This window comes from Thrips palmi, unplaced genomic scaffold (assembly GCF_012932325.1).
Source record: "Thrips palmi isolate BJ-2018 unplaced genomic scaffold, TpBJ-2018v1 HiC_scaffold_4, whole genome shotgun sequence".
NCBI lineage: Eukaryota > Metazoa > Arthropoda > Insecta > Thysanoptera > Thripidae > Thrips > Thrips palmi.
Window position 1 is genome coordinate 4,813,052 of NW_023144631.1, and position 22,184 is coordinate 4,835,235.

At 57.5% G+C, this 22,184-nt stretch overlaps 1 long non-coding RNA gene across 1 annotated transcript; it reads left to right on the plus strand.

The window, feature by feature from the left end:
• The first annotated feature begins 52 nt into the window (after positions 1 to 52).
• LOC117649470 lies at positions 53 to 22,134 on the plus strand. The gene is made up of 3 exons (XR_004587981.1): positions 53 to 504; positions 20,292 to 20,710; positions 21,285 to 22,134. It is a non-coding gene; the product is annotated as an uncharacterized LOC117649470 (long non-coding RNA).
• Positions 22,135 to 22,184: the final 50 nt, after the last annotated feature.

Consider the following 22,184-nt stretch of genomic DNA (forward strand, 5'->3'; position numbering starts at 1 on the left):
GCCCCCGCGCGCCGAGGTGGAGGTGGAGGTAGTGGAGGTGCGGGCGAGGTGCTCTTGCCTGGACGGGTTTCGGCTTCGGCGCGTCCCGCATCAGTCTGTTGTTGGCCGCGAACCCGAGCGCACACCAGGCGCCTGCCCCTGCCCGCCCCAGCCCAGCTGACAAGGCCCGTAGCTCACTCGGCCCCTCGGCGTAGAGATTCGGCTTGTCTTCACCTCGGCGATCTTTTCGGCGCGTCACCGGGAAGCGGTTGACGAAATCGAAATCAGCTTCCCACGTCCACTGACGTAGGCACGTCGCCGTCGTTCTGCTGGGCTCCGCGCAACGGGAGGAACTCCCTGTGCCTTCGAACGCCACCGCGTCCACCCCTACCACCCCGTGCACCCCGTCCCCGCCGACGCAGAGCTACCCGTCATGGAGCTGGCACGCATGCTGGTCCTGTACTACCTGAGGATGCTCGACGCCCTCTCCGTGGAGCCCCAGACCTGCTCCCCGCGGCGGTACAGGTGAGTCCACGAGGACGAGCGGGAGGCTGCACTCGGAGTCCTACACTGTGGGACCCCCCACAAGACCCTATAGGGTCGTACTACAGGGTCTAATATAGGGTGCACTTATAAGTGCCCACCTTGTACTGCACTGTAGGACCCTATCTGGGCGCGGCTGGAGTATGTCACAGACTAGGGCTCTCGAATACCAGCGTGCTTCTCCTATGAGTATAGTGAAAGAAAAGCACAAGCTAAGAAAAGTGCACCCACTGTGGTCTACTACCACAGACCTCAACATCAATTTGTCAGGGATTTCAGACTCATATTTTTCACGTTTAGTTTTAATAGCAGGCCGAGGGATGGCTCACAGCCAAGATATCCAGTGCCATAAGGGAAGGGTGTTCCTTCTTAGCCTTGTACTTTTCTTCCGCAACCCCTTGAAGGACAGTCCAGTGAAGGTCATACGCAACGTGAGCGTAGGACCACTTCTAAAAAACAAATTATCAATCAAAAAGAAACTTGACCGAAAATCGGTTAAAAGTACTCTAAAACTCAATCACAACAAGTGCTCCTTGCGAGGGTAAAATAAACCCAAATAGTTTCAGTCGACTCGACTTAAGAATGCCCCCCGCTCCCTCTACTTTATCACCGCTGTCCCTTTCGCAACGAAACAATCCAAAAAGACTAAAGAGAGTCGGGCATCGGGATTAAATCAGGCTGACCTGTCCGTACACTCGGTGCGCGACGCCGGGTCGTTTACCCCGCGGGTCGCTGTGGACGTCGTCGGCCTGCAGCGCGGAGCGGACGGCGCGGACCATAAACCCTGGTTGTCCTGCAGACCGACTCGCAGAGTCAATCTTGTCGCTGTCTCTCTCGCACCTGAACGGGGCGCCGCATGAGTGCGAGGGAGACAGCGCGACGAAAACGACTTCTGGCACACTGTCGAGTGAGTGCCGAAGCGAGTAGCCGTGCGTCTCGGTGCGAGTGAATCACCCACACCTCTGGGGCTACCTGGACCCCGCCCCGCCCCGCCGGCCGTGGAGCCTCAGCTTCCTGGACGGCGGAGGCGGCGGGACAATCCCGATGTGTGTTGAATGAGTATTGGTCGTCATACCCGGCAGCGGCGGGCCGCGGCAGCGGATGTCGCGAGAGTGTTTGTTTTACACATCATCACGTCTCGCGCCGCCTTGCGCGCCGCGTGGGATTGCCTGTTTGCCTGCCGAGTCTGTCTCTGTCGCACTCATGGGGCTCTCCGCAAGGGTGCGAGAGAGACAGAGCGACGAACCGATCTGCTGATTGGCTCGGCTGTTTGGCCGGCCGATTAGCACCTACGCACTGCAAGGGCACGGCACGGCACGGCCCGCCGCTCGCAATCAGCGACGAAGATTCAATCGGGAAGATTGAATGGGCGCTGCGGTGTCCGGCCCGTCCGGACTGCATTTGGCGGGCAGGCTTCGCCATGGCTTCGCCTAGGCGGAGCGGAAGCGACCCGCCAAACCCGGACGGCGGACGGCCATCAGCCAGTCTGCAGAGTGATCCCGAGAGTCGTTGTCGTCGCTCTGTCTCTCCCGCACCTGTACGGGACGCCCCATGAGCGCGAGAGAGGCAGAGCGACGAAAACGACTCTCGGAGTCACTCTGCTGTGGGTATCTCACCCATCAGGGTCTCACCGATTCCCGCCCGTTTGGAGGCTTTTTTCGGCGCGTGCCTCTCTTTCTCTCCCCTCCCTCCTCTCTTCTCATCTCTCTCTCCGGAACGGCCTAGTCTCTCCAGCCGGACCGCGGAAGCCAGGGCCAGGGAAGTCCATCTGCATGCCACACCTCGTCCTTCGCCCCGCCGCGAACGACTGCAAACCCTGTGAGAGCGCTTCATCGCTCTGTCTCTCTCGCACCCCAACGGGCCGCTCCACGAGAGCGACAGAGACAGAGCGACGAAAACGACACTTCGCGGAACGAACCCGGCGTCGCGTGGTGCATGTGTCGCGTGGGCCACGCAGCCGCGCATGCACCGTTTGCACCGCCTCCTAAGGATGCACCGGGCAGGCCAGCACGGCCTACACCCACGCCTCATCTAGCCGGCCGTGACCGCGGCGTGGCGTGGCGTGGCGTGGCGTGTTGCGTGTCACCTGCTACCTGGTCGCCTGCGGTGGCGGAACCGGGCCGCGGCGGGTCGGGGACGCACGACGCACCACTGCGAGCGCCAACAGACACGACACGACCTAGTCCTCCCTTGACGCCCGCGACCTTCGAAGCCCCCTTCGCGCCTCATCGCCATACAGTGCTATGCGAAGGAGTGAAAGCGTCGCGTGCGTGTGTGCGTGTGTCCGTGTGTGAGTGTGTGGGTACGTGAGCGGGTGATAACGACATGCCGTGGCCGTACTTAGTGACTGCCGAATTCAAACGCCGCACGCGGCATGCGTGCCGCGACGGTCCCGGAAGCGGGCTTTCCAGCCTAACCCCCTGCCCGCCTGGCCGCGCGCCGATTGAATGGAAATGGTAGAAATGTGCGAGGCTGCTGCATATTCATGCCGCGCCCTGCCCTGCAGACGGATTCCGAGAGTCGTCTTCGTCGCTCTGTCTCTCTCGCACTCATGGGGCCTCCCGTACAGGTACGAGGGAGACAGAGCGACGAAAACGACTCTCGGAATCAGTCTGCTCGCGTCCGGTGCAGTTCTCGGTCCGCAAGTTCAGTACTTACGGTGTAGCTGTGTGCAACGTAGCAGTGCTGTACAGAGCCACCCGGGTCAGTCAATAAAGTTTCAAGTTAACGAAGTCCGTATATCATGACGTCACTTTATTTTATGACTACAGAGGATATTTTCTTCGGTCGGTGTGAAAAATACGGATGCGTGCGCATCGGAATTCCGGAATTCCTTAATTTCAGTCAAAATACCGCCCACCACACGGCAAGTCGCGGAAACAGTCGGAATCCACTCTGAAGCTCGCGGAACACGAAAACCTGTCAAAATAATCGACACCGCAGTCGACGCCGCCACCACACTGTATGCGTGCTTTCCGGGATCCCCCCGGCGCGCCGCGACCACACCGTGTAGTACCCCTTCTTGATCCACCCGCAGACTGATTCCGAGAGTCGTTTTCGTCGCTCTGCCTCCCTCGCACCTCAAGGGGACGCCCCATGGGTGCGAGGGAGACAGAGCGATGAGAACGACTCTCGGAGTCGGTCTGCCGCAGGCGACGCGGAGGGCGACCGCGGGGCGGCCTTGGCGGCGGACGGGCGGACGCAGTGCGGACGCATTTCGAGCTTCGAGCGCGTCAAGCGTCACCAGTCGCCACGGACCCCTGCAGGCCAACTCCGACCCAGCATCCGTCTCTCTCGCGCCTACGGGACGCCCCGTGGGTGCGAGAGAGACGGAGCGAAGCGAGCGCAGCGCCTGACGCTATCACGGCGCAGCCGGCGCAGCACGCATCGCGACAATATCCGCCACCGCAAAGTCGCCGAGCCATTCCGATGAATCGCTTTTCGTCGCGCTGTCTCTCTCGCACCTCTACGGGACGCCCCGTGAGTGCGACAGAGACAGAGCGAGCCTCCTGCAGCCTGCAATTTCTGCGCCTAAACACACACTGCGCCACGCGACGGGGACTCCCGGGTCCCGGGCATACGCCACGCCAGGTCGTCACGATGCTCCGCGGCGACTTAAAAAAAAAGAGAGAGAAAAACAGTAGGACGCCGTCGCCGGGTATCGAACCCTGGGTCCCTCCGCGGCGTGGCGCACGTGGTGTCCACCACGCTGGACGTGTTCTAGAACGGGGTGAGGCTGGCCGGCTGTTTGGAAGCGTGGTCGATGACCCTCGCCGGAGCCAAGTCCAGAGCGCCATGACCATGAACTGTCCCGGAACGAGGCTGCCACCCGATTCCGATACGCCGAAGGGTCGCTCTGTCTCTGTCGCACTCATGGGGCGTATCGTAGGGGAGCGACAGAGACCGAGCGACGAAACCATCTTACGAAACGATCCTTCGGGGTCAGGCGCCCGGCGTCCTGGCGCTTCGCTTCGCGCGAGAGATCCAGGACCTGCTGCACCGATCGGACATCGTCCCGCCATTCCTGTTCGGCCCGTTCCGTTCGGGGGCAGCCAGATTCCGGACAGCCTTCGTCGCGCTGTCTCTCTCTCTCGCATCGCACTCCGACGGGACCGGGGCGGGACGGCCCACGAGTGCGACAGAGACTGACGGCATGAGCCTGCAGGGCGGCCGAGGTTCCGTCCGCGGCGTCCTTCCCCGGAGGCCCGGAGGCCCGGAGGCGCACTGGCCAGTGGCATTGGATGGCGTTGGATGGCATTGTGGCGGGCGGCCAGGGTCCGCGCAGCCCCGGGCCCCGGGGCGCCCTGCAATGCCTCACGCACTCACGCAGCGTGGCGCAGCGTCCGCGTCCACAACCTCCGGCAGCCAGCCATTCAGTCAGCCAGTCCGGCAGCCACTCAGTTGGCAAGCCAGTCAGTCAGAGTCGGTCAGTCAGTCATAGAGTCCGATAGAGTCAGTCATAGAGTCCGATGGAGTCAGTCATAGAGTCCGATGGAGTCAGTCATGCAGGCAGGCAGGCAGGCAGCAAAGTCAGCAAGTCAGTCAGTCCGCCAGCCAGTCAGCCCCGCCTTGCCGCCTTGTCCGTCAAGATGCGCTGCGTCACTTGTCCGTCGTTTGTCATTTTCATCTTCGTTTTGTTTGTTTTCTCGGCATTCCCTTTCCTTTTCCTTTACTGAAAACACAACACAACCGCGCCTGCAGTCTGCCTGCAGTCGGCGCGAGTCGGCCTTTGGGAGGGTCGTGTGTCGCGCCGCGGAGGCCGCGGAGGCCGTGGAGGCCGCCATCGTCGTGTCGGTGAGACCCCGCCTGTGTCTGTGTGCGCGGCCGCTTCTGCACACCACCGCACCCCCGCCCCGCCCCGCCCCGCCCCGCCCCGGCGCGGAGGCGCGACGTGCGGCTAGTCATACTGGTCGCCGAGGCGGTGGCGCGGTGGCGGTCACCCATCATTGACCAATACCTCTTTTCCCCAGGGCTGCTACTGTTGGCACAGCGATGCCTCGGTCGTCGCCGTCCCGTCCCGACCCGGGCCAGCGCCAACGAGCGAACAAGGCGACGGGGCGTCTGGGGTGGGGGCGGCGCGGCTACACGAACTGACACACGCATAGCGCGCGCCGCCAGCGTTGTCCCGTCGTTCTGCCCGAAAATGACCGCCAGCCCCGCCCATCGCGGTGTCCGCGCGGGCAGCCACTGCGATTCCGAGGGAGCCTTTCGTCGCTCTGTCTCTCTCGCACCCCTGCGGGCCGCCCCGCGAGTGCGAGAGAGACAGAGCGACGTCCAGGGGCGTGACTGCCCACGTTCGGCAGGTCGCGCTCTGCTATTAGCCGTGTCACGCGGCTGCATTAGCGACCCACACAAAACTGGACGTGTCTAATTTTTAGAATTTTTTTTTTTTGCGCGGCCCGTGTGTTTATAATAGAGCGAGGCAAAAAAGTGGTGGGAAATGAAAAATGCCGCCGGGCGCACCCAAATCCGGAGGGGACGTCCTTCGCCGCGTCCATTTGCAACAAAGAAGGGAGCTTTGCTTCTTATTGGCGGCGGTGGGTCCGTTTAAGAGGGGAGGGGGAAGGACCTTGGGGCGTCCATTTTGACAAGGGGCTGTGTGTGTGTGTGTGTGTGTGTGTGTGTGTGTGTGTGTGTGTGTGTGTGTGTGTGTGTGTGTGTGCGGGCGCGCACGTGTGCGTGTGTCACCGTTGCCTCCCGGTGTTTGGCAGGTAAACGACACCGCCAGAAAAAAAAATCACAGCGTTATAGGTCAGTGCCAGCCGATACCGTTTCGGTCGTTTTATAAAACGATAGATCGAAGTTTCCCCTTCCCGCGCCCCGTGGTGCAATACCTGTCGTATTAGCCTAGACACGCCTCCAATTTCGCATACTGTACTATTCTTTGTCGTCGAGAACAAAAACACGTAGTGCAATTCGGGCACACTTATTCCAGTGTGTATTCCATGTGGACATTCCCCGGGCATTCCCTACGGACGTACCCCATGAACATTCCTCATGGGCATTCCCTTTGGACATTGCCTATGGGCATTCCCCATGGACATTCCCTGTGGACGTTCCGCTCACTTTCTACCTTCGCGGGGAAAAGAGGCCAGTAGCAATGAAGCTCGAAATTTTAGTGAAGTACACTGTATACGTAGCGGTATTTAGAAAATAGCCTGACCCGGCCTCAGCACCCTGCGGCCTGACGGGTGAGGAGAGGGTTGCCCAGTTGTAAAACGCCACGAGACGCCACCAGACGCCACTTCACTGTCACTGCAACATGGCAGCGTGGCGGCAGCGCGCTGCGGTGGATGCTTTACGAGCCGCCCAGTGGGTTTCGCGCGTCGCCGAAGCGCCGAAGGGCCGACCGGGGAGCCTCTCGGCCTTCATCGCGTTATGTGAGCGCGCGGGCCAAGGTGGCGGGCACGGCACGCCCTCCAAGGCACGCCAGGCCACTGCACTGCAAGGCGCGCCGCGCCACGCCGCGGCAGTAGGCTAGGGCCGCCGAACTGTGTCAACGCGCCGATCAGTCAGTCGGTGAGCCGCATTTACGACTCTCTCCGACGAGGTGCGCGCGGCGTCAGAGAGGCGTCTGTCTCTCTCGCACCCCCACGGGACCCGCGACGCCCCGCACGAGTGCGAGAGAGACAGAGCAGCGAGCCTCGGCGCGGCGGGGCTCTTCGCGGAGAAAGGGCAGCGCAGCCGTGACAATAACGAGTACGGCGCGCTCATCACCGGCGTGCTCCGTCTCTCTCGCACCCCCATGGGGCGCCCCGTGAGTGCGAGAGAGACGGAGCGACGAGAGCACTGCCGGCTCCGCCAGGTCTCACTGCGTCTGGCCCGCGGCGAAACGCCCCCTCCCCCTCCCCCTCCCCCTCCCCCTCCCCGCCCCGCAGGCCGCCACAGGCAACACGGCCAAAGCGAAGCCAAACGGGCGGGACCTTCGGCCGTCGCTTTGGCGCTTTGCAGCAGACTGATTCCGAGAGTCGCTTTCGTCGCTCTGTCTCTCTCGCACTCATGGGGCGTCCCGTACAGGTGCGAGAGAGACAGAGCGACGAAACCGACTCGCGAAATCGGCCTGCAGCGCGGTGCCGCGGTGCCGGTCCAGTCACGGCCACGGCGACTCGCCGCTGCTCCCGGCAAGGCGGGAAGCCGCCCGGTCGGTCGGCACACTGATTCCGAGAGTCGTTTTCGTCGCTCTGTCTCCCTCGCACCTGTACGGAGCGCCCCGCGAGTGCGAGAGAGACAGAGCGACGACTCTCGGAGACAGTGTTCAGGCCGGCGAGGAAAGGGCGCGCGGCGTTCCGTTGGTCGTCGCGGTGGTCGCTTCCGCGATTACGATTTTCGACGAACCGGCCGGTTTTGACCGCCACACTGTGGTGGTGGCACTGCAGCTGCGCTTGGTTGCGTGACTGCACACCTGTAGTTGGCCTTCCCTCCCAAAAAAACACGCCCGGAGCAAGATTGGTGCTCTGCGTTTTCTTCACGTTCACGTGCACAAGAACCATGACTGTCGTATCATTTTCCGGCCACCAAATTTCCTTTCCGACCCAAGCCGGAAATATGGTCCCGCCAAATCGACCCTGTTTCCACGACCCCATGAGCGCGAGAGAGACAGAGCGTCGAAAACGACCCTTGGGTATCCAGGCGGCTGGGTGGCCGAGCCGGGCGAGCGCCCGCGGAGTCCAGGGTAGGCCGACCCGCCGCACACGCGCGCTCGACGGGGCGGCCCAGCCCGGACTTCGCGGGCGCTCTCGCGCGCCCTCGCCCTCGGCGTTCGGAGAGCCGAGTGCCCCTCGTCCGAAGCGAACGCGCTTTCAGGGAGCCACAGCCACGGGCCTCACCGCAGTGCAGTTGACAGCAGGCTAACCGCGTTTCCGTCGCTCTGTCTCCGTCGCACTCATGGGCCGCGAGAGCGATTCAGGCACAGCGGTTCGAAATCATCGCTCGGCATCAGCATCCAGCATCCGGATTGGTTTAGACAGTCGAACTGGTGCTGCGATAAGCAAAGCGGCAGCGGGCGGTAGCAGCCCACCTGTCTGCAGAATGGAGACGCGCCAACGGCGGCGGCCGACTGGCGGAGACGGATCCGTTTGGCACCCTGTTTGGCCCCGACTTCTCATCCGGCCTGTCTGGCCAGACGCAGCCAGGCGCGGATCCAGGGGAAGGGGGAGGGGGGCAGGGGGCGTCGATCCCTTGAAGGCCGCCCGAAAGGTAGGCAACAAGTCACCCTTTGCCTCTGCAGGTAAGCAGCTCCCCCCCCCCCCCCCACTCGTCCCCTTCGGTCTCTGGATCCGCCCTCCCGTCTCACTGATAGAAAAGATGCTGTTAATTAACAGCATATATCCTGTTAAGTTTTTTAGCAACACTTGTTGTAGAAGAACGGCATATTGTTGGACACTGAGTCGTTATCCAACAGCAGTGTTGTAAAAAGGGATGATGGCTCTCTGTATCTGATCTCTGACAATAAGTTGTTGTGTAACAGAATTACCATTTCCAAATGGCACCAACCTGTTCATAAACAACACTTTTCTGTTTTCAAACAAAGAAGTTGTTATACATTTACAAAAAAAATGTCGAGGGTCCTAATAGTCTTATCCAATACTAGCAGTCATTCAGAAACGCTCTTTTCTGTTTACAAACAGCACTGTTCTTCAACGCGGTCTCTCCGTTATTCACAACAAGCTAGGGCCCGCCCTTCCGTCGAACCGAGTTGCCAGCTCCGCTTCGCTGCGCCGGCAACTCGGTTCGACAGGGGGCCGGCCCAGCTTGGCCTGCCGGCGGCCTTTTCTCGGGCCTTCGGCCCTCGCATCAGACCCAACTTAGCCAGTCGAAGGCCCGGGCCTTCGGCCCGCTCGCATCACACACACCGAGAGCGGGTAAAGCAAAGTTATCGATGTACCATCGTGACTCAGGCCCGCCCTTCTATTCACAATATGCAATAGTCCTTACACTTTTTACTCCAACTGTCCTTAGAATATGCCCGTTTCATTTGTCTCTTCGCCCTCATTCCGAAAATACCCATATTTGCCATGCTACTGCAACTCCTTGCAATAGAGGCACAGCTGGAGCGCAAAACGAGTCCGTCGCACTTTTCCCCATAACTCATGAAGGCGGGCTCCTGGACCCCCCCTTCCGACCCCTCGTTGAAGAGGTCTTGCCAAGACCTATCGAAAACTTAAGTAAAAATTTTCAGTCGGTCGACCCCCTTTTTTCAAGATCCTGATGTGACTAATAGACGAAGTCGGGCTCCTGGACCCCCTTTCCGACCCCTCGTTGAAAAGGTCTTGCTGAGACCAATCGAAATCTGCAATAATTTTTTTTAGTCGGTCGAGCCCCTTTTTCGAAGATCCTGATCTGGGCAACTTGTAAAAGCGGCCGATGGGGTCGGGACCAGGTCCATTCATCTTGTCTCGTCGCCCCGATTCCAAAAATACCCCTATGTGCCCTGCTAGCACCAATAATGGCGGAAATCCCCCTCCCGCTCATGTAAACCATGATGCACCTGCAGCAGCCCTTGTGCGACCCGGACGGGATTTGCACCACCGGATTATTTGTTTGGACGGTACTCCTGAAGTACCCTCCAAATCTGGTTACTCTAGCTCAACTCCTTCCTTGTACACAGACGCCAACAACAACAACAACAACACACAGACACAAAGGCAAATGCATAGGCCCTCCCCCTATTTTTTGAATAGAAGGGCGGGCCAAAAAGGAAATAGGAGTTTCCTGACGGCTCAAACAAGACATTTGTTTTGTAACAGTTCGTGCAGTTCTTGGACAGTTCACCGCTGTTTAAAAATTGGAAGTGTTGCTAAAAAACTTTACAACACAAATGCTGTTCAGAAACAACAGAATTTATTTTGACATAGTTGGAGTTTGATTTGAGCCGTGAGCTGCAAAATGCTCCGGCAAATCTTCAATTGAATGGTGTTGTTTTTAAATGACAGGATACCGTTCCAAAACAGCATATATCATTAATTTTACAAACAAGATGTTCTGTTTTCCAGCATTGGAAATCGACTATATTTGTTGTTTTCTCCAATGATGAAACTTGCTGTTTCCTAACAGCATTTGTGCTGTTTTAAGTTCCGATGACACGTGCTGCTTAAAAGCAAATCACTCGTTGGTAAATGTGCTGTTTTCCTACAGTTTCTTTTAACAGTGCTGGCCGTTTGAGCCGGCCGGCCAGTCTGCGAGACGCCGGCCGCCGAGACAGACTCCAAATGCTCGCATCGCGACCACCAAAGCGACGCTGCCGCCGGATGACCTTTGGCGACGTCGCGCGGCTTCCGACAGGATCCGCGTGTACACTGCCAACATATTTGGGTTGCCACTTGACGACAATGTCAAGGCTCGTTTTCCTTGCAAGAATGTCATCAAACCAGTCGGTCAAACCAGTTGGCGACAGTGATGTCACGCCCGTGCATGTAGTGTAGAGAATGAGTTTTGATGAGATTTTCACTGCATTCTCGGCAATGTTGAAAGCTGACAGCGCGGTTTTGTCATAAATACGTAGACAGCAATTATATTTCACAGTGTAGGCCGCAAGTTCGCAAAGCGGGCAGGACGTGAACCTGGGCCTGCATGATGCACGGGACCTGCATGCTGATTCCGAACTCCGTCGCTCTGTCTCTCTCGCACTCACGGGGCGTCCAGCTTGGGTGCGAGAGAGACAGAGCGGCGGCAGGCCGAGGCGGTCTGTTGGGGGTCTGTGCGGCTGGTCGTTGCACCGTACCGCCGCCTCGCAGGGGAATCCCGTCCCATAACGCCCAGAAAGGGGAAGCCGGGCGGCACAGCGCTCTGTCTCTCTCGCACTCACGGAGCGCCCCGCACCGGTGCGAGAGAGACGGAGCGACAAAGGCACCGTTCGGAACCATTCTGCAGACGCAGCGTGCAACCCGAAAGGGAGGACGAGTTTTTTTGGCTCCCCGATAAGAGCTAAATTTTAGCCTGCTCTGTAAATTTTTTTATTAAAAAGTTAGTTTAAATTGACTAAATGTTTGGTCTATTTTATTAGTGTAATACAAATATCACGATTTAAGTACCCTTTGACTTAATCAATAGTCAAAAGAGTCAAAAGAACTAAAGTTTATGTTTTCAGTCGAGACTGCACTTTGTAGGTAAGGTGAGGTGAGGGTGTATAAACTGGCAGACAGACAGACAGACAGACAGACGCGCGGTCCTAGCCTAGAATAAGCGAGAGGGAACGCTGCGACGCCCTGGGCGCCGCGATGTAGGCCCCGGAGACCCCGGAGGAGCACGCCGCGCTCCCCTTCCTCCCTCCTCCCCGGGGCGGCGACCGCGGCGGCGACCGCGGCGGCGACCGCGGCGGCGACCGCCGGAGGAACGGTGCCTGCCCGGCCTTGGCAATGAACCGGACCTTCTTGTTTTGCAACAGGACACCGGGGCGAGGCGGGGCGAGGAGTAACACAGTGTGCCCGGCACACGCTGCTCCGGCCTTTTTGTAGTATTTGCCGGCATGACCCTTTCGTTCGTTCCACTCCTCCTCTCCGGTCGAGTGGAATGCGTTGGTTGACTCAGCGGACTGATTCCGAGAGTCGCTTTCTTCGATCTCTCTCTCTCTCCCGCACTGATGGGGTGTCCCGTACAGGTGCGAGAGAGACAGAGCGACGATAGCGAATCTCAGTCTGCAGGTTGACTGTGCACGGCGAGGAGGAGGAGTGGAAGGTCGTTGTCTTCGGTGCGCACTGGAAAAAGGAATTCGCGGCAGAACACTTTTGCCGTTCCCGCACACAGAGGAGAACGAAAACTCCCCAATTGGATGGCAATTTCCTATTCTGTCCAGCTCGTTTTATGGCACTAGAGTGTTCTGGAATGAAGAAATTATTTTCGGCAAACTAACAAACAAACAAACCAAAGTGGCCTATAAATGGGCAGCGAGCCAGAATTAGGTTTTCCGTGTACAGAACAAAAACTTATGCAAATACTATTTTGCCGCTTTTTTATTGTATTTCACGACAAGGCTCCCGATGTTTCAGCTATTCCTGTCTTTCGGCTGCGGCTCCTGAACCTGAACGAACGTCTTTCATTTCGTGTTTGCACTCAGTCTACCAGGGCTGTTTGTGCTAGTGTGTTGGAGTCGTGTGTGTTTGTGTCTGTCTGTCTGTCTGTCTGTCTGTCTGTCCGCCCGTCTGTGTGGATGCGTGCGTGCACCCCGTGTCGTCATCCGTCGCAGCCTCAGGACACTCAGGAGCTCTCCAGTCCGAGGGCGGGCAAACCAAATATTGTGACGTGCTGTTTTCGCGCCTTGACACCCGTGTCGCCGGTCGCCTCTGCCGCCAGCGACTGCAGCAGCAAGCGGTTGACAGGAGCAGTCGCTCTGTCTCTCTCGCGCCCATGGAGGGCGCCTCGGGAGTGCGAGAGAGACAGAGCGACGGCGCCCACGTGCATCGCCACGCCACTGCGCGAATCCGCCCGGCGAAGCAAAAGCGAAACCACCGCGGAGCAGCGACCATTATCGAAACGTTATGCAAAGTAAATTGATTTGCCAACGCTTGCTTATGCGCAGACATCGACAACAACGAAAAAAGCAGGCCGCCCAATCATCAAAAAACATTTTAAAAAAATGGTTAAAAATGCAAAACGTGACAAGCGTCTGTTTGTCTGACGCGCGGGCCACTTTGCTGTTCGGATCCGTTGCATTGCACCCAATCTCACGCGTCTTGATGGCGCAGCGTGCAGCAGCGGTACGACCGGACTCGCCACTGTAAGGCGCCTTGCAAAAAAATAAAGCAAAACAAAAAGAGATGGCGAATTGGGCGCGGTGGTGATGATTATGACGTTATAAAGAAAAAGTGGAAACCGAAAAAAAAAAAAAACAAAGACGGAGAGGAAGAAATATAATGGCTTGCAGTGCGCTGGTCTGCGCGACGGCCGCGCCAGTCCGCATAGAGTCTTGCCGTCGCGGACTCGGTCAAGGGGCTCGAGTCGATATCCATCTTTTAATGGCTCGCGCTTCATCAGACTGCCTGCCTGCCTCCCGAGCCTCGGCGGCCCGGAGCGACGCAGTCGGACGCAGTGGGACGCAGTCCTGGAGCTAGAGTCCCGGCCGTCGTCCCGGCCGTCCCGGCAGGCGGCAGGGTTTTCTCAACACTTGTTCGCCAATCCGGCTCCTTTTTGTCCCGAGCCGCGCGTTTGAAGGCGATCTGCAACCCAGTAGAGATACTTCGAGCGGCTTTTTTTTCGCCTTCTTTCTTTGCTTTTCGCTGCCCGCCGCGCTGACTCCATGAAGGACGCGAGAGCCCGCTCGGATCCGCCTGCTCCTTTTTGGCGAAACTGCTGCTGCAGACTGAGAGTCGTTTTCGTCGCTCTGTTTCTCTCGCGCCAATACGGGACGCCCCGTGAGTGCGAGAGAGACAGAGCGATAGACTCTCGGAGTGAGTCTACTGTTGCGCGCCCCAACCTTGCAGCGCAGGGGATTAGGGCAGGGAACTCTCGTAAAGCACGCCGTGGATTCTATCAGCCAAGGAGAACGGGCAGGCCAGGGGCAGGCCGAAATCGAGTCGGAGACACACTGGACGATATGCCGTATCCGAACCGGGTCTATCCTATTTCGCTTATGCCAAACTATGTGACATGCCAATTGTCGTGTCGCGAGTCTGACTTGATTTATCACTGTCTCACTTAGGTACACCCCCAAAAAAGTCGTTTCTTGCAGCAAGATGCTTCACTTATAACGAGTAAATTTACTTGAAGCATGCAAATGAGTTCAATAATTTTGAAGTAAAACTATCTTGGTTGAAGAAACTATTTTTTGTTTGAGTGTAGGCCACTGAGATCCTCGCCCTGACCACGCCTTCAAAAGAGAGTGCGGTCGCTGGACCAAACTTTGACTCCACTCCTCCTGGCATGGTTCAATGGTTCCTCCTGACCACTGGCCACAGTGTGCCACACTCCCTTCAGGTCGACGACGTGCTGTTGTTGTTTTGCTCGCCGTCGATTTTAGTAATCTCATTGTTTTCACTGCAGCAACGTCTCTCTGTTTTTGTTTTTCAACAATATTTGATTTTTCTTTTCGTTTTGTTTATTTGTTTTGCCTTTTGCGTGCATCTCGATCGGTGAGCTTCTCCTGCTTGTATGGCGCTCCGCGACCGTCGGAAACCAAAACAACAGCGCGTGGCGGCCGGACGAGCGACGCTCTGTCTCTCTCGCACTCACGCGGCGTGCCCCGCAGGTGCGAGTGGGGCCAGAGCGACGGAAAGGCCTCTGGGAATCCGCCTGCAGGGCGGGGCGAGGCGAGGCAGGGCGGCAGGGCACGGCGCGCGCTGTTGTCGCCAAAACAATTTTCGCCGTAATCGCAGCGCGAACACGCGCCGCGTGCGCCGCACCAGCCGCATCGCACCGCGCTGGATTTTTCCAGCGCGTCTTGCGGACCGCGGGGGCCGCGGCGTGCTGCCGTCTGTTTGTGTTTGCCTTATCATTGACGGGTGTCTGCGACGTACCGTAGGAACGGCTCCCCCCCCCCCTTCTCCTTTCCTCCTCCGCCGCCTGGAGCGCCTCTCGGCCCCCACCGGGCGGCCCGTCGCTCTGTCTCTCTCGCACCTACACGAGACGCCCCATCAGTGCGAGCGAGACAGAGCGACGGAGACGACTCTCGGAATCAGACCGTAGGAAAACACTCATTTAGTGGGACTCATTCACCGGGCGGCGGAGGCGGCGTAGTTTTCCAGGCGGCGGCGCGACAGTCGGTCGCCTCTCCGGCCGGCTCGCTTATTTCACCGGCGGACTGATTCCGCGCGTCGTTTTTCGTCGCTCTGTCTCTCTCGCACTCGCGGGGCGTCCCGCACAGGTGCGAGAGAGACAGAGCGACGAAAAACGACGCGCGGAATCAGTCCGCTGCGGCGCCACAATAATACACGCTTTAATTTTAATTTATACGATGGGAACAGTAGAAGGAGGAGGAGTGGAATGGGGGAGAGGGGAAGTGGAAAGGGGAGGGGGGGAAAGGGGAGAAGCAGGAGGGATTCCCCGAGGAAACCAAAGCGGCCCGCGCTCAAACCAGTTCAAAGCCGGGCGGCGCCGCAGAGGTTGTCAGAGCGCGCGGGACTACGCGGGACGACGACGACGCTTCGCGAACACCGAACACCGCTTTTAGCCGCGGAAACCACTTTCTACCGGTCGCCTCGGTGCGCAGTCAGCGTATTCCCCCCCCCCCCCTCGAACCTCCCTCTGGCCGAACCGCTCCGAAACGGCGCCGCGTCATTATTGGGCGACGAAGGCCGCTGCACGCGACGCGCCTTTTCCTCCTGAGAGAGAGAGAGAGAGAGAGAGAGAGAGAGAGAGAGAGAGAGAGAGAGAGAGAGAGAGAGAGAGAGAGAGAGACGGAGGAAGGGAGAGGGATCGTTCCAGTAAGATCGAGGCCGATTCCGCGGTCCACGCGACCTTCAACTTAGAGTGGAAAACGGGAAAAACACGCTCAAAAACAAAAAGTTCGATCGGTAGAGTCGGGGTTCGGTCGCATGGATCCACTTTGTCGACATAATAAGTCTAGCGTTTGGACCGGAGGGAGTTCTTGCCCGAAAGCCACCTCCTCTGGGTACAGTGCCTGGCTGGTCGGCAGCGAAATAGTTTGCCGGCCGACGACCAACGCGGTGTCGGTGCCCCGTCAGGCTGTGCACACTGTGAGGTGGTCCAGGTGGGCCAAATTACTATTGCTATGATGGCAACTTTTCCCGAGCCAGTCCACGCTTGATAGTCTGATACGGACCAGCTAGTCCAATCGTTTCCCAGTGGCGCAGCGAGCCGAGCCGCTTCTGCGGCCTCGTCTGCTGGAACTGGGACGACGCCTAGGACGTAGGAAGGAAGGGACATCGGCCGAGTCAAGAGCCTTTTCGTCGCTCTGTCTCTCTCGCACCGCGACGGCACGCCCCGCGAGGCCGCGAGTGCGAGAGAGACAGCGCCGGACTGCCAATGACCGACCGATTGTCTTCCGATAAAGAAAGGCCTCACGTCGCGCGCCTCCAGCAAAGCGATTCCTGTCCCTCTCGCACCCCTTGGGACCCCGCGGCACGGCGGCACGGCGGCGCGCCTGCAGCGTCCCGCATTGTCCGGCCCGTGACATTGCAGTGCAGTGGCCAACCCACTGGCCCACTGCCGCGGCGTGCCGGCGCCAGGCCCTTGACTCGTCACTTCGTCACGGTGCTCTTGGACTCGACGGCTCGAGTGAAAGCCGATGACTTCTCCCGTCCGCTCCGTCCGCTCCACTGGCAGTGACTCTGCCCCTCTCCGGCCCTCGAAGTAGAACCTCATGCCGGGCCGAAATGGCTCGCTATGTGGCCCAGGCACTCAAGTCTGGACCATCTGGAGCTTTCAGCTTGAGCCTCAGCGCCCGCGAAGTCCGGGCTGGGCCGCCCCGTCGAGCGCGCGTGTGCGGCGGGTCGGCCTACCCTGGACTCCGCGGGCGCTCGCCCGGCCCGGCCCGCCTCAGCCCCCTGGTCCCGAAGGGTCGTCGTTTTCGATGCGCTGTCTCCCTCGCACTCGTAGGGCGTCCCGTATGGCTAGGGCAGCGAGAGGAAGCTGGGTATTTACTACTGTATCTCCCCATCGGGCACGCCACTGTCCAGGGACGCCCCGAACGCCTCGAACGCCCCGAATAGGAACGGGCAGGGACAATGCGGCACGTAGGACTTGTGTGTATGTATGTGTGTGTGTGTGGTGTGTGCGTGTGCGTGTAGTCCACTACCGCCAGCCGGCCAGGCAGGCGGCAATCAGGGGCACGCGACGCGACCGGCAGCGACTATAAAAAGCATTGCCAGCACTTGGCCAAAATCGGCGCGTCGTCGCGGACCCAGCACCGTCATTTTCTGATTTGGAAAGAAAAACAACAATTACGAAAAACAACAACTAAATGTATACACATTATGTACACACACCCACACATACATTCCCCACTCCCCCCACATACACACACACATATATAGATTCATACACACACGCACGCAACACACACGATCTTGCCGTAGAAACTCACACCCATCCACTCGTTTACCCGTGATGTCCTTCCACCGAAGCCAGACTTCTCTACCAGTTTCGGCGCCGTTTCCCGCCAGGTGGAGACGCGAGACGCGAATGTTTAATTCTGTCGTTATTTTGGCTACTGTGGGTGGGGCGATCTTCCCACGCACACTGGACTAGCTTGCCGTGGCGGCGGCGCTGGGCCCTGAGACTCATTGCTGTAGACTGGTTCCGAGAGTCGTTTTCGTCGCTCTGTCTCTCTCGCACCTATAGGGGAGCCACACTTTGCCTCTGTAAGTCGACAGTAACTATTACTCTGCACTGGCCGGTCGCGACCGCGCAGCTCCCAGCCGAGCGATTCAGAAAAGAGCGGTTTGTCGCTGTGTCTCTCTCGCACCCATGCGGACTTGCGGAGAGCTCCACGAGTGCGAGAGAGACAGAGCGACGGGACGACTCTTCCGAACCGCTCGGCAGGCGACAGGCTTGACTCTGCTTGACTCGCGCCGCCGCGCCGCCGGACCGGAATCCCAATGCGACGGCGGCGTTTGTTGTTTTGCCGCGCGGCGGTTTCGTGTTTTCCAGTGGCGTCGCCGCGTCCCGTCCGTATTTTGCGGCCTTTTCCGCGGATCGAGTCGTTGACTCGGCGGTGACGCCGCCGCCGCTTCCGGATTTCCCTGGAAAAGTACTCGGGGCGTCGGTCCGCCGCGGCCCGCCGTCTCCCCGTCTCCGTCCAAGCCTCCGTCGTTGTTTTGCCGGCGATGACGCACTGTCGCGGTGGCGGCGACACCGCCCTAATGCCGCCAGGCGGAGGCGTGGGCGCCAAGCCTGCAGACTCATTCCGAGAGGCGTCTTCGTCGCTCTGTCCCTCTCGCACCCATACGGGACGCCCCATGAGTGCGAGAGAGGCAGAGCGACGAAGACGACTGTCGGAATCAGCCTGCCACCAGCCAATCGGTATCTTTCCTCCTCCGGGCGCTCCGCCGCCCCCGCCGCCAAACTGATTCCGAGAGTCGTTTACGTCGCGCTGTCTCTCTCGCACTCATGAGGCGTCGCGGTTTAAAGTGGACGCCGCTCGCGGTTTACAGTGTACGCCGTTCGCGATTCCTCCGCTGTCATGCCGCGGCGCCGGTGCGGCGCCCACGGATGATTCTCTGTTTTTAAACAATCGGAAACCCCGAAATGGTAGCAGATGAGAGGCGCGGCCTCTGATCGGCCAATGGGCCTGGCCAACGGACCGGCCAGCCGCCCGGCGTCCTTGGCGCTTTTGGCCTGAGTCCGGCCGACTTGCCGGAGCGGTGCGGGTCGTCGACGCCGAGCCGCCGAGCCGACCGCCGAGGAAAACGCTCTCAAACGTTTCCAGTGTTGTGTTTCCCGGTGACAAATGGACGGACGGGGAAACACAACCGCGAACACAACATTGGAAATGTTTGAGTCGGCTCGCGCGTCGACGACCCTTGTTTGTGTTTGTGCCTTGCGCCGGCTTTGCGCTTTGCGTACGCGGTCCTGGGGGTCTAAGGACTCAAAAATGCTGGGACCCTCTTGCCTCAGGTGAGATAGTAGCAGCTCCGTACGAGGAAAGGGAGAAGAAAGGAAAAGTGTGTGAGTGTGTGTGAGGGGGGGAGGGGGGCGTCCACACGGTGTAGTGGCGCTGGCACGCCCCCGTTTTACACTGTCGGTGCCTAATTACAGGTAGGCGCGTGTTCTGCCACCTTGTCCTGTGGTGTCGAGGACGCGTGGCGTGGCGCGCCGTGGCGCGGGGTGTGATACAACAAGGTGGTCACATGCAGGTGGCAATTTTCAGCAGCAGAACGCGTCGCGAAGAGGGAAAAAGCAGAAAAAAGGCGACGCAGGAAAAGGTCGCCGCTGCTGTGGGAAAAAGGCAAGGCGGGCATCGCTCCGCATCGCTCCGCGTGTCAAGGGAGAAGGGAGCGACCGGTTACGCGTTGAGGCGTTATGGCGGACGGGCCGGCCAGACAATGACATAAAAATTAATTCCGGTGGTAACTGCGACTTGAGTGGAACATTAGTTTCCATTCTCGTCACTACGCTACACTCTAGCAAGTCTACGACGCATCTGCTTTATAACTACGAATTCCTTCGAATTATGAGGAAATGCTTTGTATTGTGAAGAAATTTTTCATCATAATGTATAGCATTTTCTCGCAGATTTTACAATGCTTTCATTTTCGTTCTTGGAAGCGATGCTTAGCAGACTTTTTACTGTGTAAAACTAATAAAAAAATAGAAAACGGACTAGAAATCTAGAGAAACACGCTAAACAGTCGTCGTCTCGGTGGGACCACTCTGCTCGCGCCAATAATACCGGTCCGCGAAAAACTGGATAGACCAATTTAGTTCTTGTTGTTTTCGTGTTATGGTTTTCTTGTTTATGTTGTGGTCGTTGTTTGAGTGTGTGTGTGTGTGTGTGTGTGTGTGTGTGGCGCGCGCGCGCGCGCGCGCGTGTGTGTATGGGTGTGTGCAAAGCGCACTTCTTTTAAATTTCTGTCGTACTTTGTACAAGTTTTTGTCAAAATTTCTTTAAGTTTTTGGTCAAAATTTCTTCATTTTTTTGTCAAAATTCCTTCAAATTTTTACCAAATTTCTTTATTCTTTTGGTTAAAATTTCTTCTATATTTTGGGAGAAATTCGTTCTGTTCTGTTAAAATTTCTTCCTTTGTTTTTGAAATTTTGCTGTTTAGAACTGAGATAATCTCTTCGCGTGCTCCTCTGCCGTTGGAGGCGCCTCCTCGCGGCCCGCTGAGCGCGCTGACTAACTGACAAGCGCTCACTCTTCCGCTTCCCTGTTGCAGGCTGGCCACGGGAACGCCCCCGCTGAGCGCGCTGAGCACCGCCAGCGCCCCCGCCGAGTGCCCGTGCGCGGAACACTGAGGCCCCCGACGACGCCCCCGCCGCCGCCGCGCAGCACCGGAGCAGTCGCCGCGACACCATCCAGTCCATCATTCAGTCCACCATCGAGTCCATCATCGAGTCCACCATCGAGTCCATCATCCAGTCCACCATCGACTCCACCATCAAGTCCATCATCGTCACGCTCTTCATGCCCTATGGCCCCAGCAGCCGGTCGGTCCACGCTTCACCGCCGACCGGTTGCCGACGGCCAGACAAAATGCCATTCCATGTTTCGAACGACATAAAAAAAAAAATCAGGAGGCGAAGAAGAAATCGGCGTGCACAGCTTCCTTCGCCAGGAGCCGCCAGTGTGAATCATGTAAGTGTCGACAAGACAAAATAAAATATTTAAAAAATGTGCCTGCTGTATTCAGCATTGACTTTAGTTTTCTCCAAGTTTAAACGAATCGCAGCAGCTTCTTTAGAATAGTCAATTAGACGGTCGTAAATGTGTAACCACCGTGTCTGTTTTTTTATTCTTCTGCGTTGCTACCGTACTGTCCAAGCTGGATAGGTCTGCGCGGTGCACGAGAGCATGCACAAAAACATGGCAGTCAAATAAGTTTCCGAGCATGTTTTTTTGTTATGCAGATCCGGCGGTATGCTTCGCTCTTAAAAATAAATCGAATGGACTAAAATTTAGTTGATTTTCTTCGATTTTCTGAGTATTGTGAGGAAAGTGCTCTATGAAATCTCGACCGTTCACACGAGATCGTTTTGACGTAATATGTTTCCCAGTATAGAGCACCCCTTTAAAATTGAATTTTTCTTTTCGAATGCTATTTTTTTTTTTTTTTTGTTCGTGGCTCTTTGCTCTGGCACAAAATAGAACGCAACACTCTCGCGATTGTTCTCCAACGTTGCGAAACTAATTGAGCGCGTGCTTGTTCCAGGACGGCACTGAGACGGCCACTCCACCGACGGCCAGCTGACCCGTCCGCGAGTCGCGGAGTCCGAGGGGCGGTTTGGCCAGGCTTGGCCAGGCATAGGACTCTAGGCCAGGCTTGACCACGCTCGGCACGCCCCGGCGGAAAAGTTTCCACGTCGAACGCTCCGCACCACTCGCGAGGCCGGAGACAGCGACGCACTTCGCTCACAAACATTGTCCCGACGACCGCTCCGCTGACATCATGACGTATTTTAAGTTAATTTATTTTGATCCCTGTAAGGCATCGTGGCCTTTCCCCTGATATGGAAAGTCCCGCATGCGTATGTAATTATAATTTTAAGCTGAGGAGTCCCTTGCCACTGTAGTCGCGCACGGGGATTCCTTTATTTTTATTGAGACTGAAAGGTTCTCTGCAGTGAAATAACAAGAAGGGGTAGTTTTAGGGTTGGAGAGGGTGTAGAGTTTCTTTCTGATAAGTGATCTCTTAATTTTATCGCCCTTTGACACGAGTCTTGCAGATAAGAGTCGAACGATTCTCAAGAAAAGAGTACTAACTCGGCCATCAACAAATCGTTTATGAAAATTAAAATTTAAAAAAAGATTGAACGTTGTGACGAAACTGGATTTACTCCTGCTGAGAGTTTCCACAGTTTCTCGCTCATTGTTTTGCTTCCGAAATGTAGGTTCCCCATGCTCACAAATTGCTGTACAGAGTCTTGGGGTGATTTTCAGAGAGGCGAGAAAATTGCTGCGTTCCTATACGTGATAAGTTTTGTGTATCCCACTGAAGATAAATTTGCTACCAATACTTTATTTATAGTGAGATAAAATAAAAGTATCGTAAGAAATAATCACGGGTCGTTATCTTCCCTCCCCCCTCCCTCCCCCCCCCCCCCCCCACACA